Source organism: Schistocerca nitens, chromosome 2 (assembly GCF_023898315.1).
Source record: "Schistocerca nitens isolate TAMUIC-IGC-003100 chromosome 2, iqSchNite1.1, whole genome shotgun sequence".
Classification (NCBI taxonomy): domain Eukaryota; kingdom Metazoa; phylum Arthropoda; class Insecta; order Orthoptera; family Acrididae; genus Schistocerca; species Schistocerca nitens.
The window spans coordinates 7,951,065-7,971,887 of NC_064615.1; positions in this window are offsets into that span (position 1 = coordinate 7,951,065).

Below are 20,823 nucleotides of genomic sequence, written 5' to 3' on the forward strand. Positions count from 1 at the left end.
TACAGCACAGTAAAAAACGATATATGAACAGATTTCGAAGACGTCCGCAGCAATGTGACCGTGTGGTGCATTAGAAAGACTAGGGATCTTCTAGGGAGCACAAGGGGCATGTGTTACAGAAACCGGTGTTTGTCCATTTCGAGGATGCTCGATACAATTTACAGGCTGTACATTGCAGTGCCCTACTGCATTAAGCACGCGGCATAGATGGCAGTGATTCCAAGGGGAGCAGTGGATGATTGCACAACTCAAACAGTGCTGCAGAAGAGGAAGAAGTAACACAACAAAATTTCAAACAAAGCGTCAACGTGACGGTGCATAGCAAATTGGAAACGGCCCGAAAATTTGTAGATGAGATATACATGGTTATCCGATCGTTCAGTAAGAAATTTATTTTCAACTCCGATAAGTTGGGATTTGAAGAGGAAATTTGTATGAAAGGATCCTGGAAATTAAAGGTACCAAAAGATTTCTATCAAGATTAAGAAACATCAATGACTTAACGCATTCGTATGCAATTATGCTGACTGGTGATCTGGATGCTGAGGTGGCAGGAAAGTTATTTATTGTGCTGAGAGAAGTTGAACGTGGTGTGCCCCTCCGATTCTTTCTCGTGTGCCTGATCTTACAAGGACAGCACGGAATATTTACGCCAGAACAAGCAAGAGTGGGAAAATGGGCGTAAAAGAAGTGCGACTACGGTATGACCGCTGCCTGCCGAAATACAATGAAGCGCCAAAGAAACTGGTATAGGCATTCGTATGCAAATACAGAGATAAGTAAACAGTCAGATTACGGCGCTGCGGTTGGCAACGCCTATATAAGACGACAAGTGTTTGGCGCTGTTGTTAGATCGGTTACTGCTGCTACAATGGCAGGTTACCAACACTTACGTGAGTCTGAACGTGGTATTGCAGTCGGCGCACGAGCGATGGGACGTAGCATCTCCGAGGTAGCGATGAAGTGGGGATTTTCCCGTAAGACCATTTCATGAGTGTACTGTGAATATTAGGAGTCTGGTAAAACATCAGTCTCCGACATCGCTGCGGCCGGAAAAAGGTCCTGCAAGAACGGGACCAACGACGACTGAAGATAACGGTTCAACGTAACAGAAGTGCAACGTTTCTGCAAATTGCTGCAGATTTCAATCCTAGGCCATCAACAAGCGTCAGCGTGTGAACCATTGAACGAAACATCATCGATATGGGTTTTCGGAGCCGAAGGCCCACTCGTGCACTCCTAATCACTGCACGACACAAAGCTTTACATCTCGCCTGGGTCCGTCAACACCCACGTTGGATTGTTGATGACAGGATACATGTTGCCTGGTCGGACGAGTCTTGTTTCAAATTGTAGTAAGCAGGTGCATGTGTACGGGTATGGTGATAACCTCACGAATTCATGGACCCTACATGTCAGCAGGGGACTGTTAAAGTTCGTGGAGGCTCTGTAATCATGTGGGGCGTGTGCTGTTGGAGAGATATGGGATTCCTGATAGGTCTAGATACGTACACTGACGCGTAGGTAAGCATGCTGTCTGATCAACTGCGTCCATTCATGTCAATTGCGCATACCGAAGGACTTGGGCAGTTCCAGCAGTACAATGCGACACCCCACACGTCCAGAATTGCTGCATAGTGGCTCCAAGAACACTCTTCTGCGTTTAAACACTTCCGACGGCCAGCAAATTATCCAGACATGAACATTATTAAGTTTATCTGGGATGGCTTCCAACGTGCTGCTCAGAAGAGGTCTCCACCCAATCGTACTCTTACGGGCTTATGGACAGCCCTGCAGGATTCATGGTCAGTTCCCTCCAGCACTACTTCAGACGTTAGTCGAGAGCATGCCATATCGTGTTGCGGAACTTCTGCGTTCTCGCCGGAGTCCTACACGATATTAGGCAGGTGTACCAGTTTCTTTGGCTCTTCAGTGTAACAGTGTGTGACACTGCAACCCATCCCACTTGGAACCACTGGACAAATTCAGCCTCTGCATGTTTGTTTTCTCCATTGATATAAAACGTATTCTCGCACTTTCTGCAGCTACGCTTTAAAGGAAAGCCAGTTTCATGATAAGCTGCACGACAGGCTGTTTCGCATTGGGTTGCATGGTATCACATTCCATCCATTCTCATCACTCTATTACACCAATATAGTTCTATATGCAATCTTTAAGAGTGGATACCTAGCTGAATGTCCTGCCCGGTTTGTAGCTCCCAGGGAGTTCACCTTCAGTCGGTAAGGTGCGAACATCTGTGATCTCTGTGACGCGCCATTTTTCATTCAGTTTCCCTGGTGCAAGCTATCAGTTTGTTTTGAACATTTTTTTAACGTCGACGGTGTCCATTTTGTGAAGTGCAATACATACATTCTGTGGAAGGTTGATCTCTGCAGCTTCCGGACACTCATTTTCCTGTCGCCCTCCTGATTCTCATGGTGAATCAATAGCAGCTAATATTTTTCGTGTCATGATCGTTAACAGAACACTTTCAAATGTTGTTCTTGTTGTTGTTGTGGTCTTCAGTCCTAAGACTGGTTTAATGCAGCTCTCCATGGTACTCTATCCTGTGCAAGCTTCTTGATTTCCCAGTACCTACTGCAACCTACATCCTTCTGTATCGGTGTGGTGTATTCATCTCTTGGTCTCCCTCTACGATTTTTGCCCTCCACGCTGCCCTCCAATGCTAAATTTGTGATCCCTTGATGCGTCCGAACATGTCCTACCAAGCGATCCCTTCTTCTAGTCAAGTTGTGCCTCAAATTTCTCTTCCCCCCAATCCTACTCAATAACTCCTCGTTAGTTATATGATCTACCCATCTAACCTTCAGCATTCTTCTGTAGCACCACATTTCGAAAGCTTCTATTCTCTTCTTGTCCAAACTAGTTATCGTCCATGTTTCACTTCCATACATGGCTACACTCCATACAAATACTTTCAGAAACGACTTCCTGACACTTAGATCAATACTCGATGTTAACAAATTTCTCTTCTTCAGAAACGCTTTCCTTGTCATTGCCAGTCTACATTTTATATTCTCTCTACTTCGACAATCATCAGTTATTTTGCTCCCCAAATAGCAAAACTCCTTTACTACTTGAAGTGTCTCATTTCCTAATCTCATTCCCTCAGCATCACCCGATTTAATTCGACTACATTCCATTATCCTCGTTTTGCTTTTGTTGACTTTCATCTTATACCCTCCTTTCAAGACACTGTCCATTCCGTTCAACTGCTCTTCCAAGTCATTTGCTGTCTCTGACAGAATTACAATGTCATCGGCGAATCTCAAAGTTTTTATTTCTTCTCCATGGATTTTAATACCTACTACAAACTTTTCTTTTGTTTCACTTACTGCTTGCTCAATATACAGATTGAATAACATCGGGGACAGGCTACAACCCTGTCTCACTCCCTTACCAACCGCTGCTTCCTTTTCATGTCCCTCGACTCTTATAACTGCCATCTGGTTTCTGTACGCCTTTCGCTCAAATGAACGTTACTAAAGATTGAACTTGCATTGCTCTTTCAAGGGTTTAGCTATAAGTAATCACGTGTACTGGTACAGTCACTCTACGACGACGACACCTTTTCGTACACCACAGTTTTACAATGCGTGTCCTACGCAAAAAACCAATAAGTTGTTTGCGGCATGGAGGTACAGAAGTGGGCGTACCTCGCGCTGTTCTCTGGTATAGAGGCCGGAGCACTTAACAGGAAGCGGGGGGAACAGGAAGCGCGCCGAACCGGAACTTGGAGGCGGTGGCAAGCCGAGTGGGGGCTGGTGGTGTGGCGCTTACGTAACGCCCCCGGGGGACCGGTACCGGTCAGGCAGAGCAGAGCAGAGGCCAGATTAAGTTATTGAAAGCGGGAGAAAGTCCGGCTCGGCGGTCGTGGGCGGCGGCGCGCAGGTCCCCTCGGTGTCCCGGCGGGTGCAGCCGCCGCCGCCGCTGCCGGCGTTTCGCAAGAGCTGCGCCGAGCCCCCTGCGGGAGCAACGCCCTGCGCCGCGAGCCACGGCACGCCCCCAGCCACAGTAATTGCCCTAATTAATTGCGGCCGAGTGCCTCAACTGCCGCCGCCTCCGCTGCTGCTGCCGCTACTGCTGACAGCGAGGGAAGGGCGTCAGGTTGCGGCGCAGCTGCGGCGGAGCCGTCGCCGCCAGTCGGATCTCCAGGGCGTCCATAAATTACCATCACAACTGAAGACTTAAACAACTTTAAAACTGTACTGGGTAATAACAACTGGTTTTCACCGTGTGACAACATAACACATAAAGCTATTTCTTTTACAGGTGCTGCAGAATGACGAAAAAGTCCTCGCTAAAGGGGAAAGCAGTGTATAAGCAACTTCCTGGCAGATTAAAACTGTGTACCGGACCGAGACTCGAACTCGGGACCTTTCGCAGGAGAGCTTCTGTAAAGTCTGGAGGCTAGGAGACGAGGTACTGGCGGAAGTAAAGCTGCGAGGACGGGGCGTGAGTCGTGCTTGGGTCGCTCAGATGGTGGAGCACTTGTCCGCGAAAGGCAAAGTTCCCGAGTTCGAGTCTCGGTCCGGCACACACTTTTAATCTGCCAGGAAGTTTCATATCAGCGCACACTCCGCTGCAGAGTGAAAATCTCATTCTGGAGTGTATAAGAAGCTTGATAAAGAGACAGCCAAGAGCAACAAACCTTTCAGCTACAGTATGCAAGGGGAGAGTCCACCCAACCAACTATTCGGTCGTGTCATACGACGTTTATGGGAAAAAATGGTTCAAATGGCTCTGAGCACTATGGGACTTAATATCTGAGGTCATCAGTCCCCTAGACTTAGAACTACTTAAACCTAACTAAACTAAGGACAAGACACATATCGACGCCCGAGGCAGGATTCGAACCTGCGACCGTAGCAGCAGCGTGCTACCGGACGTTTATGGAAACAAGCATTGTTCTCCATACACTGGGAGCATTTGTTTCAGACGTCAGCATGGGGAAGATACGACAGCTGTTTGCAAGATGTACAAGAAAATCTGTGCCCAGTGCAGTCAGAGAGTTGGAAATGCCCCTATGAAAAGTGCATAAATTCTTGCATTGGAGTTTACATCTTTATGATGTAATGTGCGACACAAAAACCTCAGCGTCAACAGCTGTAGTCGATATGTGAGACAAGACTGATGTAAATGGTGACTTTTTGGTAAATAAGCTCTAAGACAAAAAGAAGGACGCGCCACTGTTGTCTGCGGCGTCCCGAGGCACATTCGACCTGGAATCTCTTTGATTACAGCACAATTGCCTTAGTGATGACTATCTTCGAACTGAGATTACCGGCGAGGAAGTGTCTGGAGGCAGCTTGAACAACGGTGGGATACGAGGCAACTGTCGCCCACCATACGGCCCGACACCCAGCGGTGACGGTCTTGGGCGCCATATTGTCATATATATATATATATATATATATATATATATATATATATATATATATATATATATATATACAGAGCACTCCAGTACAATGATTGTTGACATTTGGGGATACTTCTAGAATGTACTCGAACCGAATAGCGAAATTAAAATTGTACAGTCCAGGTGAGTTTTGAATTCACGACCCAGGCTGCAACATTTTTTTTTTTTAAATTGCGAGCGGTCTTTTTTTTTTTGGTTCGATATAGTTCGTCGGTCTGGGCGGACGTCACAAGACTTCCGTTCAAGTTGATCGTTGATTCCTTGACTCAGTTTTTTTTTTATTACAGAGAGCACGCAGCTCTCTTACCGAACACGCTGAGCTACCGTGCCGGCTTTACAGTTTAGTGTTATAACCACTACACCACAGTGTTCCTTTGCTTCTACTGCGACATTAACATTTCCTGGCAGGGTGCCTTTTGTTGTAATCCGTGTCACCCGTACGGCACAGCGGAAGATCGACGATATTGAGTTCCCCATTTCGTTGCCCTCCATGGCAAGCCATCTCGGGGTTATACGTATTTCAGCAAGATAATGGCCGCCCGCACACTACTAGAGTTTCTACTGCTTGTCTCCGTGCTTCACAAACCCTGCCTGTCCCACTAAGACCACCGGATTTTCCCCCAATTGAGAACGTTTGGAGTACTTGAGTGGGGCCGACCAACAAGCTCCGGATTTTGGCGATATAATGTGCCATTTGGAATGAATTTGGAGTTATATCCCTCAAGAGGACATACAACAACTTTATCAGCCGATGCAAAGCTGAATAACTGCTTGCAAAAATGCTAGCGGAGGACCAACGCGTTGCTGACATACTCTATTTGTCAAGTTCGTTGTCTTGAATAAACTCAGTTCCTCTGAAATCGTAGACAGTTGTTTGCCTGTACAGGTACTTCACATCTATCGACTTCTGTCCCGTTCTCGTAATTCCTTCGTGCTGCATGATTTTTTTTTTGTCTCAAAGCATTTCTTTCTCCGATGGGTCAACTCTTCGGGCATGTCTGACAAACTGGAACAGTCATAATGTTCCCACAAAAGGATCAGACTACTCTGATGTTGCACAGGAACTAGAACAAGACTCCTGAAGTCAAGTATAGTGTGGTCTTGTGCACAGTAGTATTATTCTTCCATTCTTTTCAAAGGAGTCTGTCGTCAGCAGATTGTCTTACTTGGACATGTTGGAGGTTGCAGGTGTTGTGTCACTTCAATCTGCCTTCATATTAACTTCTCCCTGACGTTTCATCACGATGGGGCTTCACCTTGCTAGTCTCTAATTACGTCAATTTGTGGAGGAAACAGTTTCCCGCTACGGCCGCGGGTTCGAATCCTGCCTCGGGCATGGATGTGTGTGATGTCCTTAGGTTAGTTAGGTTTAAGTAGTTCTAAGTTCTAGGGGACTGACGACATCAGATGTTAAGTCCCATACTGCTCAGAGCCATTTGAACCATTTGAACCAAACAGTTTCCTGATAGGCAGACTTCAGGAAATGCTCCGAATCAATGGCCGCCGCAGCCGCCTGGCATCACAGCACTAGAATTTTTAGTATGTGCTGTGAGGTCTCACTCGAAATGAACACATTTTATAATATAAATTTTTGAAGACCTGAAGATGACAGTAAAGTATGTCGAAAAAGATTGTTTGTAAATAATGAAATATTTATGCGACCCTAGCCTTAGAAAATGTTTACCTGTTACAAGGGAAGTCTATTTTCTAAGAAAGAAGTTCAACACAGGGCCGGGATTAGTGATGCTTCAGTCTTCTGGGATTTGGGGCCCAAAGAAAATGTCAATTAAGAATGCTAGAACACGATTCTAGTTAGACCGAATGCCCGAATTTCCAGATTCAGATCGCAGAACGAGGTAAACGTCTTCTTGCAACATTATAACTTTAGGTTCCACAACAGTTTTGCGTCCATGTAAACTTACTACATGGTTTGGCTGGAATGCGCAACCACACCCATCCTACAGTCGTGATATAGGATTTTTAGACTTCTGCCTCGCTGTTGCTACTAAATATGGACTACATAGCCAGCATTTTCCTGCCTCACCTGGTTCAGGTTTTCACAAGTACGGTGTTCGGCTCATTTTCACCGTCGGAAAAAAATGTATAACTAATGGTGGTGACTATGTGGCAAAATTAAGAGTATCTAGCTGAAATCTTACTCGGTTTAGCTGCGGTATTGTGTTTTCTGTATCTGCTGTAGTTTCCATGAATATAAATGAGAGACACTACTTTTAGAATGATCCTCATCGAATGTGGAGCCAATATGTTTGAATCTTACTGATGCATACTACGTCTCGCTTGTTCAATGTCCAGCGTCCTATAATGCAGTTTTCTAGCCAAATACACTATCCATCTTCATTATCTACAATCTAGTGTGAACCACAGCAACCCTGACGAGCAGGACGTGGAATGGAAAGTGCCATACACTTACAGCACCAGCCCTGGTTTCGTGTGTATCTGCAGCGAAGTACTTCATAGCAGTGAATAGAGCCTCACTTAACATGCAGGTCGATTTTGCAGTAAATGCAATGATGTGTGGCTGTTATTTATTACTAATGCATCTACTTGGGATATTCTTGCCTTGTATCACACAAGGTATAGTTGCACGTACAGAGAGGGCTGAACAGAAGAAATATGTTTGTCATTTACATTATGAATACACTTTGTAACACAGAAAATTATTTCCTAGTCTTTACATCTTGCAGTGAAGTAAATGATCTTAGATTGTGCCTTGCCGAGTATCCGGGAGGAGAGCTGTATTTTTTTTTCCCCTCACATCACCGTAGATGTCTCTCTGGGCGCTGGGGCCGTGAGCTTGCTGTCATACGTACGAAAAATGGCTCTGAGCACTATGGGACTAAACATCTATGGTCATCAGTCCCCTAGAACTTAGAACTACTTAAACCTAACTAACCTAAGGACAGCACACAACACCCAGCCACCACGAGGCAGAGAAAATCCCTGACCCCGCCGGGAATCGAACCCGGGAACCCGGGCGCGGTGTCATACGTACGAACTTTTATGAATGCTCCCTATAAATCTAAAGAAATAGTATTAAATCTTATTCGATCGTTTTAACACACCAAATACAAAGTTTCACTGATAATACAATTGTCCTGTAAAAGTCTGAATTCAGTGGCTTCATACTTTTCGAAATATAAGCTCTTACCTAAAACCAGTACCAACTTCTATGGTGTTAAGAAAAAGGAGTAGGGATTGTACTGTCTTCAGTTACATTCTAGTTTCAAACTGTAACTAAAGGATCACTTCATATAAATTACTTGTCTAGGATTTTTTGTTTGTTCTCATTACAACAGCTTGATAATGTAAAAGTAACAGTTTTTAAAATAATTATTTAATTATGTTCTGTTGTGTGAATAATGTGGAGTGAGAGTGAAAGTGTATGTAGGACGTATGTAAAGTGTGGAAGTTTTATTTTATCAAAAACCAGGTGAAAAGTATGGACTGAAGGTTCTTGTGCAATCAGGAATCTTGCGACGTATGTCTGGTGTGCACACTTTTTCTATGAAAGACCCAGTGAAAAGATAGTTGTTAAGTCTATTAGTAGTTCATTTCTGGGAAAAAACGTATTTCGTTTCATCTAAATAAAATTTGGTGTCTTAAATTCGGAACTTCTTTTATAAATTATTTCCGTAATTCTATTGGATGACTCAGGAATTACCGCAAGCATGTGAGGGTTGGAGCTTTTCTGACTGGCTGCATAAATCATCATCCAATTGGAATTAAGCATTTCCCGCACTTTGTGTGGTGCTTTGTGCTACAGTTCTGTGTATCCGGGAGTCGCTCGGGAGCCGTCTCACAGTACAGATCAATGTGGGACGGCATCACACAACTTCTTGTTAAGATGTAGGAAATCTTACGTTCTGCCGGTTCTGCTATCGGATTTGTGAAGCGACTTTAGTTTGGAATATTATAGTGGAAGCCCACCAATTTTAAGAGTATTTGATTGGAAGTTATTTGTGTGTGAACTTCCTTGTCGTGGTTAAACTCTGTGTGGCAAATTTGATGAACATCTCGGAACATTTGGACGAGCAGTTTCTCCTGAGAAGGTCACTGAACGACTTGATGTAGAAAATCGAAATAGCTATGGAACAGTGACTATAGAACATTATAATTGGTCTGGTCAGACTGATAAACTTCTGTCCGCTTTGTGTGCGGTAACTAACTTGCATCAACAATCAATAGTAGTACTACAGTAAATACGGACTTTATAGGATTTTACTACCTGCTTTTTGAGACAATAAAGCCCAATTAAGCAAAATTTAAAACATTTTCACACAAGTTATTTAGAATCCTGAACAACAGAAGATGTTACAAACTTGCAGATGTTGCCTCCAGGCTCGAGTTATGCAGCTTTTGTTTGGTAGGTTTTTAGTTGAGTTTTCTTTAACGCTGCTTTATCATGTGAAATAGAGTTCCCGAAGATTACTGGGGTAAGTGGAGTGAAACATTCCATAGGAATGAGAAATTATAACCTCCACCAGCATAACGTCGTGCTAAGTGATCTACAGTTAGTGAAAAGTTTCTTAACGTGATAATATATCCTCGAAGAGGCACCTCAGTCTTTCTGAACTACCAGATGGTTAAGAGAAATTTGAAAATCAGATGTCTCTGCAAATCAAGAATCTCTCTTTGCATGGAATATCTCGTGTGTCGTATGTCGTATGGAGAACAGTGAACAACGTCCTAGAGACTCAGAATGCAAGAGTGAGGCTGCAGCGCGGGGTTGCGTCTTCGCTGTCACGTCACTGCTTCCAGCTCACCAGCGAGGGACAGTGGCCTCTGAGTCTCACCGGCCCATTTAACCCGCACTACCACCGCTCGTGCCGCTGCTCGCCATGATCCTCGTCACGCGATTATATCAAACTGGTTGTGTTTGGCTCTGCGATCATCACCGCAGGTCCTGAAACACGAGCTGTGGTTGGCTGCTTGAGAGTAGCTCCAGCAGCGCTCCGTTTGACCCTGCTAGCACTGTGCTTGCAAGGTGGAGAGTAATTAATGCCCGGTGCTGCAGCGTAAGTGTAACAAGGCCCCTGCGGCGGGCAGCGAGGGGTTTTTGCCAGCATCGAGCACTGGGCTGCCTCCGACGAGAATGCAGCACGAATGTGAAAAGGCTCCCGGCGTACCGCGAGAACATTTATGCTGCGGCTTCGTTCCTGTTTATGCTGCATCCTCATTCCTGGCTCCTCACTGCTGACATATCGCACTTTGCTTCTCGCCGGAAGCCTTGTTACAGTTTTTACGCTGCAGCCTTGCTCGTTCGCTGATCACTGAGAGCAGCTGCAGCTGTTCGCATAATTAGCACAGTGTTAGCAGAGTCCAACACAGCACAGCTGGAGTGATCTTGAAGCAGCCAATTACGGCTCAAGTTTCAGGGCATGCGGCGGCTGTCTCGGCGCGTAACGCAAACCAGCTTGATATCATCGCCTAGTGAGGATAGCAACAAGCGGCGGGGCCAGCGGCAGTGGCGGGGCTTAAATGGGCCAGTAAGGCTCAGTGGGCTCGTTTCGTCATCACGGGGCCGGGCCAATGAGCAGTGGGCAGCGCGGCGGCCACGTCAACACACAGTGGGGCTTGCTGCCTGTTGGGAGGACGCCCCGTACAATTGTGGAGATCCAAGGACCACCACTACCTTCCACTGTGCCCCTTACTGGAAATATACAAAGGCACATGAAAATATCCTGCAAGGTCGTTGATAATGCCAGTGCTCTTGCACAGCACTGGTAATTTCATGTATAGTTGGATACGAAAAGTGTATAGATGTTACTGTGAATGACCGAAATTGGAGAATGTCGACTTTCACCTGTGAATGTCAACAGATACCAAATACGTCGGTCAAAGATCGAATATTTCAATATATTGTTGTACATTCGGACCCTCTCCGGTGTGTGTCGACAGTCACAGATATGCTCTGGTGGAGGTCCAAAACAGAAGAGTCAAAAAACAAGCGACTGGCTCTCTCCCGCCAAATCCTTTGTTCTGCTCGGAGTCAATCAGCTTTGTCAGTCTTATGCAAGCTTTGATAACGCCAGCAACGTTTCCTTCATTTTTTTTCCCGATACCCTAACCTATACTAAATGGATACTGCAGTAAATGGTGATCTTTTTCATGAAAAGTTAAATGCATTAATTTCCGGTGAACGAGAAGACAATTGTTTTTATTTTTCTCAAGAAAAGTATTCTAAAATACTTTCTGAAGTGGTTTCTGCTAAAATTAAACGCAACACACCTTTGGATTACAGACGATTATAACGTTTTGAGGTTTTAAAAATTAATGATGAAGAGAAGTTAATTGTACCATTAAAACCAGGGGAAACGAACATACAGTATTATGTTAGCAATGAAGAATTCTACAGTATACTATATGAAACTAACATCAGAATAAGCCACAGAGGAATAACACGTATGCTTAAATATTTGCAAGTTAAATAGTAAAATATTACATATGAAGTTGTAATGTTGTATGTAAATTTATGCAAACAGTATCAAGTGAAACACAGTGCACCTAAGAAAGGTATTGTTGTGAAGCCAATGGTTAGTCCTGAATTAAACTCAAAATGTCAAGTTGATCTGATAGATCTGCAGTCAAACAGAGATGGCGAATATAAGTTCATAATGGTGTATCAAGATAATTTAACTAAGTTTGTCCAGCTACGACCTTTGAAAACTAAAAGAGCTGAAGAAGTAGCGCATCACGTTCTTTCAATATTTTTAACATTTGGTGCACCAGCAATATTGCAATCAGATAATGGTAGAGAATTCAGTAATCAAGTCATATCCGAAATATGCGCTATGTGGAAATACGTTAAAATAGTGCATGGAAAGCCTCGTCACAGTTAAATACAAGGCTCAGTTGAAAGGGTCAATCAGGATATACAGAATATGCTAACTGCATGGATCAACGATAACTATTCAAATAAATGGTCAGATGGTTTATCCTTTGTTCAATTTGCCAAGAACACTACATAATACGAAGGAATACGCCAAAGTCCTTATGAAGCCAGATCTGGCGTTAAAGCAAAAAGAGGCATAGCATCCTCTTTTTTGCCTGGTGAACAAATCGCAAATATTGAAACTGAAGAACAACTCGAAGAAATTGCCAATACTTCTTAAACCGAAGGACACCTTGAAGAAACTGTTAATGCTTATACAAAAAAATTGAGCGGTGGTCATACCGAAAATCATATTCCAAAGAAAAATATTGAAGAGGACCTACAACCTACAACGTCTTCACATCAATTTCTGTCTGAAAATTACGAGTTGATTTCTACAAAAAGAGCGGCCCCGAAAGAAAATCTTCTACTGCAAACAACAAAGAGGTTACGAACCTCACAAAAACAATTTTCTCCTGCTCAGATTGCTGATAATGTACGAATACAAGGCAGTGATGTCGACCGTGGTCGTACAGTAGCCGAAATGTGTTAGCGGTTGTTGTTGGAATAGGAGACTCCGACTTCTGTAAACTGGCAAATAAAAATGGTACCCTCAAGCAGCTTTACACACGTAATCAGTTCGTAATTTGTAAAGAAAAGTTACTTTCCATAGATGAGACTTCTTTTCAAGAAATGTCGCTGAGAGAAGCAGCTGCAGCTAATTCGAGAAGCCGGGGACAAGGCTATGCACGCTGTCATTGCAAACGAAAGTGTTCCACAAATAAATGCAGTTGTAAAAGCAAGGGACTCTTGTGCAATTCAAAGTGTCATAATAGTTTAAGTTGCAGCAATAAATAAGATGTGAATCACATAAGTAAGTAATTCTTTTATAACTATTATTTTCGTGTCTCATATAGAATGTACTGTGTATTTTAAATTCTTGGTCATTCCTTTCAGAAAGAGAGGCGAAAAAGTTACGTCACCTTTGTGACGTTTTATAGCGACTGAATTACGGAGAAGAAAATATAAATCTCCAACATGTTCAACATTCACCATTAGTGCATGGTGAATGTCAACATTTACCGGTGTTAAGTCGAAATAAGGGTATTTAACATACGTTTCGGACATACACTAAGCGACTATGTGAATGTTGACATCCACCGGTCAAAGTCGACATTCTCCAGATTTCGGTGTTTCACTGTAACATAGCCACATGAAGTCAACAGTGGCCGAGGTGCAGTCATTTACTTCAAATATAATATCCCTTATCAAACGCATTTACAGAGAACGAAGGTAGAGGGGGATTTGGGACTGTTATAACCTCCCCCATGAACCATGGACCTTGCCGTTGGTGGGGAGGCTTGCGTGCCTCAGCGATACAGATAGCCGTACCGTAGGTGCAACCACAACGGAGGGGTATCTGTTGAGAGGCCAGACAAACGTGTGGTTCCTGAAGAGGGGCAGCAGCCTTTTCAGTAGTTGCAAGGGCAACAGTCTGGATGATTGACTGATCTGGCCTTGTAACAATAACCGAAATAGCCTTGTTGTGCTGGTACTGCGAACGGCTGAAAGCAAGGGGAAACTACGGCCGTAATTTTTCCCGAGGGCACGCAGCTTTACTGTATGATTAAATGATGATGGCGTCCTCTTGGGTAAAATATTCAGGAGGTAAAATAGTCCCCCATTCGGATCTCCGGGCGGGGACTACTCACGAGGACGTCGTTATCAGGAGAAAGAAAACTGGCGTTCTACGGATCGGAGCGTGGAATGTCAGATCACTTAATCGGGCAGGTAGGCTAGAAAATTTAAAAAGGGAAATGGATAGGTTAAAGTTAGATATAGTAGGAATTAGTGAAGTTCGGTGGCAGGAGGAACAAGACTTCTGGTCAGGTGACTACAGGGTTATAAACACAAAATCAAATAGGGGTAATGCAGGAGTAGGTTTAATAATGAATAGGAAAATAGGAATGCGGGTAAGCTACTACAAACAGCATAGTGAACGCATTATTGTAGCCAAGATGTATACGAAGCCCACACCTACTACAGTAGTACAAGTTTATATGCCAATTAGCTCTGCAGATGACGAAGAAATTGAAGAAATGTATGATGAAATAAAAGAAATTATTCAGGTAGTGAAGGGTGAAGAAAATTTAATAGTCATGGGTGACTGGAATTCGGTAGTAGGAAAAGGGAGAGAAGGAAACGTAGTAGGTGAATATGGATTGGGGCTAAGAAGTGAAAGAGGAAGCCGCCTGCACAGAGCACAACTTAATCATAGCTAACACTTGGTTTAAGAATCATGAAAGAAGGTTGTATACGTGGAAGAACCCTGGAGATACTAAAAGGTATCAGATGTATTGTATAATGGTAAGACAGAGATTTAGGAACCAGGTTTTAAATTGTAAGACATTTCCAGGGGCAGATGTGGACTCTGACCACAATCTATTGGTTATGAACTGTAGATTAAAACTGAAGAAACTGCAAAAAGGTGGGAATTTAAGGAGATGGGACCTGGATAAACTGAAAGAACCAGAGGTTGTACAGAGTTTCAGGGAGAGCATAATGAAACAATTGACAGGAATGGGGGAAAGAAATACAGTAGAAGAAGAATGGGTAGCTTTGAGGGATGAAGTAGTGATGGCAGCAGAGGGTCAAGTAGGTAAAAAGACGAGGGCTAGTAGAAATCCTTGGGTAACAGAAGAAATATTGAATTTAATTGATGAAAGGAGAAAATATAAAAATGCAGTAAATGAAGCAGGCAAAAAGGAATACAAACGTCTCAAAAATGAGATCGACAGGAAGTGCAAAATGGCTAAGCAGGGATGGCTAGAGGATAAGTGTAAGGATGTAGAGGCTTATCTCTCGAGGAGCAAGATAGATACTGCCTACAGGAAAATTAGAGAGACCTTTGGAGATAAGAGAACCACTTGTATGAACATCAAGAGCTCGGATGGAAACCCAGATCTAAGCAAAGAAGGAAAAGCAGAAAGGTGGAAGGAGTATATAGAGGGTCTATACAAAGGCGATGTACTTGACGACAATATTATGGAAATAGAAGAGGATGTAGATGAAGATGAAATGGGAGATACGATACTGCGTGAAGAGTTTGACAGAGCACTGAAAGTCCTGAGTCGAAACAAGGCCCCCGGAGTAGACAACATTGCATTGGAACTACTAACGGCCTTGGGAGAGCCAGTCCTGACAAAACTCTACCATCTGGTGAGCAAGATGTATGAAACAGGCGAAATACCCTCAGACTTCAAGAACAAAATAATAATTCCAATTCCAAAGAAAGCAAGTGTTGACAGATGTGAAAATTACCTAACAATCAGTTTAATAAGCCATAGCTGCAAAGTACTAACGCGAAATGTTTACAGACGAATGGAAAAACTAGTAGAAGCCGACCTCGGGGAAGATCAGTTTGGATTCCGAAGAAATACTGGAACACGTGAGGCAATACTGACCTTACGACTTATGTTAGAAGAAAGATTAAGGAAAGGCAAACCTACGTTTCTAGCATTTGTAGACTTAGAGAAAGCTTTTGACAATGTTCACTGGAATACCCTCTTTCAAATTCTAAAGGTGGCAGGGGTAAAATACAGGGAGCGAAACGCTATTTGCAATTTGTACGGAAACCAGATGGCAGTTATAAGAGTCGAGGGGCAAATGATGTTTTAATAAAATTTTAATTATTTCGTGGATACGAATTAGCCCAAATATTTAACACACAACATTAAAAAATTTCCTTTTTTTAAAAGAAAATAGTATTTTATAAATTATTCAGAAAATAATATGGATGCACACCGTTAAAAAGGATTAGAGAAGACGTTGTTGGAGAAGAAATAAAAATTTTGAGGTTCGCCGATGACATTGTAATTCTGTCAGAGACAGCAAAGGACTTGGAAGAGCAGTTGAATGGAATGGACAGTGTCTTGAAAGGAGGTTATAAGATGAACATCAAAAAGAGCAAAACGAGGATAATGGAATGTAGTCGGATTAAGTCGGGTGATGCTGAGGGAATTAGATTAGGAAATGAGACACTTAAAGTAGTAAAGGAGTTTTGCTATTTGGGGAGCAAAATAACTCATAATGGTCGAAGTAGAGAGGATATAAAATGTAGACTGGCAATGGCTAGGAAAGCGTTTCTGAAGCAGAGAAATTTGTTAACATCGAGTATAGATTTAAGTGTTAGGAAGTCATTTCTGAAAGTATTTGTATGGAGTGTAGCCATGTATGGAAGTGAAACATGGACGATAAATAGTTTGGACAAGAAGAGAATAGAAGCTTTTGAAACGTGGTGCTACAGAAGAATGCTGTAGATTAGATGGGTGGATCACATAACTAATCAGGAAATATTGAATAGGATTGGGGAGAAGAGGAGTTTGTGGCACAACTTGACCAGAAGAAGGGATCGGTTGGTAGGACGTGTTCTGAGGCCCAAGGGATCACCAATTTAGTATTGGAGGGCAGCGTTGAGGGTAAAAATCGTAGAGGGAGACCAAGAGATGAATACACTAAGCAGATTCAAAAGGATGTAGGCTGCAGTAGGTACTGGGAGATGAAGAAGCTTGCACAGGATAGAGTAGCATGGAGAGGTGCATCAAACCAGTCTCAGGACTGAAGACCACAACTACAACATAAACTCACAGGGCCACATCTTTCTCCTCTTAGCTGGCTAACCGGCAAACAGTTGTAGCATATTTCACTTTTTACTGTTATTTCTTACATTCACCAGTAGAGGCTACCCTGACAGATTGTATGTTATGGTCCAACATTGACTCAGCGGAACAAAATATCGAAGAAACATAAACATATGAAAGCAGTTTTTATGTTCAAATAGTGATAATATTTTAGGTTAGGCTTCACTGTGACTGTTACTGGTGTCGAATGCAACACCAAGTTTACTGCTACCAATCACTGTTTAATTTATTTCCACAAAGCGTTTCAAACATTTAAAGCTCCAACATCAGGTAGATCTATGTGTATTAATATGAAGCGTGTGCTGTGTTATGACTTTGGTGTAACACGTGGCACTGTCTAGTAGATAAGGAAAACACTGTTTCAGAACAAGGCTCTGTGAAGTTCTTTCGCTAAGAACTGAACGTAAATGTAAATGTGCAAATAAAACAACTACAATAGAATGCCTCGTGTGATAAGAGGCACCTTTCTCTGCCGTAATACATCGCATATAAACTCTCACACTTTGTAAACGAAGATGGTGCCTAGACACTAATACGAGATAGCAGTGCTGTGTTATTAAGATGTACAATGAAATGTTCCTTTCTAACACGCATGCATGCAAGTACACTCGTCAAGACATAATGGAAATGTTTTCGCAGTTGCGAATATGAACCGCCACCCAGCAAGGATATGCAGAGTTGAGAGTCTGTTATTGAAGAATAAATACGGAATAGCAGCTTTTGTTATTAAGAAATACGATGCAATGTTCCTTCGGGCACCCATTCATGTCCCACATGTCGTTCCTTGATGGGAACGTACGTAACATACGAGTGCAAGTTGTGACACCTAGACTACTATATACGGAAGTTTGGATCTGGCAGAGATTTCTCCACAGACTGCGTAAGGAGTTAAGGCAACCGCTTACCTAAAACGGGATATCCGGGTTCGATTCCAGGTCTGGCACCAATTTTCACTGCCGTCATTCCAATGTACAGTTGACGGTGGCTTATATTCCCAACGGCGAATACATTTCCCAGAAACTGATATGTACCACGAATATATATCAAAAACAAAAACACTATTACAAAGTATAAGGACCTTATACTAAAACAAAACCATTATTTCAGAGTAAGTCTTAAAGCATTATCGAGATCTTTGTTTGACTAGATCAACAGATATGTTAAATTCAATATTTCGAGCGGTACATGAGTCCTTCTCTGTCAAGTTTAGGCATTTATGTGTCAGGCGACATTTTAAAACACCTAGTTTAATGATTATGTTGCCAACAGCGGGGGAGGGTGGGGGGGATAAAAGGAACGAGAGGGGAGATAGGTTTATGCCGGAGCTGTGGATTTATTAGGATTACAGCTGTTACATGTTAAAACTAAGTAGATGTTGTAACAGTACTTTGATAAGGAATTAAAGACATTCAGATATATATATTCTTAATACTATAAAGGGATGATGTCAGACTGATATGGTTGGTTTTTTGGGTGCTTCTAATGATATTTCCTAAAAGAACGACTGACTTGCCTAACTCACAAAACTCATGGTTATTTTCTCTCTAAAAGCTATTGTGATTTTTGGACTTCCAACAATTGCTCTTATCCAGAAAAGATACTGCTGTTGCCAGTCTGTTAACTTTTTCAGTACCTTTGAGTACCGGGAGCAGATTTTCATCTCCGAGTAACTCTAATACGCAAAAGCCATTATGGCTCCATTTACTTCTGCATGTCTCTTTTACCTAGATTTTTTCTGCGACTCAGAAAATAGGTACGATGTAATGCCATGTTTTCAGTATCATTCGCAAAAGTTTCTTTAGCCGTCATTAACATGCAAACAGCATTTATATCTTCATGATTTCCCCGCGATCTGTTGACATCTTGGATATTCAGGAATCCAGCCGGATGTTCGCTTCGTTCTCGCACGATATTTCAACAGCGTGCCCCACTGCCTTCTTCAGGTGCTACCTTAGACTGAGACAGCGAGGCACGCTGTTGAAATATCGTGCGAGAACGAAGCGAACATCCGGCTGGATTCCTGAATATCCAACATGTCAGCATTTATCTCACTGATTTTACACCTGCCAAAAATATAAAAGAGATCGAGACAAAAAATACTGCATATTACGTCGAACTGCAGAAACTGTTGCTACTGCTGCGATTATTCTTGTTGCTGCTCTTTGCTGGACAATGACAGACCAATTTTTCGTTCCGCATCAGCATTTGTGCTTTTGGTGGTTGACATTCCATCATTTGTGTCGATGCACCAGTCTGATGACTGACAGGTCGCAGTTTTATTTTGTTCTACAACAGACGTGGAGGCGGTCGCGCGTTTCATTGTTGTAACATTAGTATTTTCTTTTGTCTCCTGTTCCAAAGCATTCCCATGAGCTATGTCGGAAAGAACTTCCATAACTTCCACAACAGCTATAACCATTTTGAATCGCTAAAGCTTTTCTTTCTTTTGTTAGGATTTACTGTCTTAAATTGAAGAAGAAAACGTTTAAACCTTGCAAGTCTGAGAGTAGTCCTGCTACATCGATTTCTTTGGAAACGTAGCGTACAAGAGACACGTACGAATGTTTCTTTAAACAGTGTGAACCACCAGAAGAAGATGATAATATTTTATAAGTCGAGAAACAACTTGTTACAGAAGTCCCTTTCCATCATTCATGAAAGTGGCGAGACTGGACTGAGTAAAGATTAGGAATTTGTACAGGCGCTGATGCCCGCGCAGCTGGGCGCCTCACAAACTAAACATCATCATCGTCAACATCATCAGAAGTCCCTTTGCTCCAGCAGCACAAATAATTTGAAACAGTGACTAAAAAATAGTTCATCATCAGTTACAAATTAAGTAAACCAAGCTGACAATGTTATAAAACTAAAGATTCTATAAAATAAAGTTACCAAATAATAACAACATCACTAATATTAATACAACTAATAACAGTAATAATCAAGAGTAATATTAACAATATGCGGTTGTCTCATAATACTAAACAAAATTAGGTAATATGAATTGTTGATATTTTTGATAATGTAGCAATAGTAAATGACACGCTACTGAAAATAAAGATCACATTTTGATTAAACCTGAAGTTAATTACGTTGCCCCTGACTACAAGTAACTTAAAATAAAACAACGAAACAATTTATCAGAAAAATGAGCTTCTGGTTGAAAATTATCATTGTTGGGGATCTGTTCACACGCATCATTTATTTGTTGATGTGAAAAATGTAAAGAGATATGAGCTTAGCTTTTAGAACCCTGACACGTAAGCACAATCCCACTACGTCGTAAATATGCTAACCATACAGAATGATGGTTCCTGAAGTCCTGCAGCGCACAACGTACAGATCATACCCGATGCGAGCTTTTGTGATCATGCTGCTATATGTACAGGTTTACAAATTTCATCATTTCCATTTTAAAGATCTGTGACATTCAAACGACACTAAGACGGCCGAGTAACAATGACAATAAGCAATCGACACTACATGCGATGTTCCAAAAGTATATTTATTGCGCATACGACATAATATGGTGACGTCCCCTAATTTGAGAAAAAGAGATACAAATTTATTTACGCGTGAAATAAAATGTGTTCCTCTTTCACTGAAAATATTTTAGCTACTTCGTTTGGAAGTAAATAATATTTAATATTTTCCCATTTAGGTAGAGTCAAAGGTAATAGTAGTACAATATTTAGGGAATAAGTGTAGCGGAGCAGATGTAGGAATTCCACACCACCGTCACAGGCAAGGTCTTGGCGGAAGTTGTTTGCCTTTGCTTTCCTCCGAAC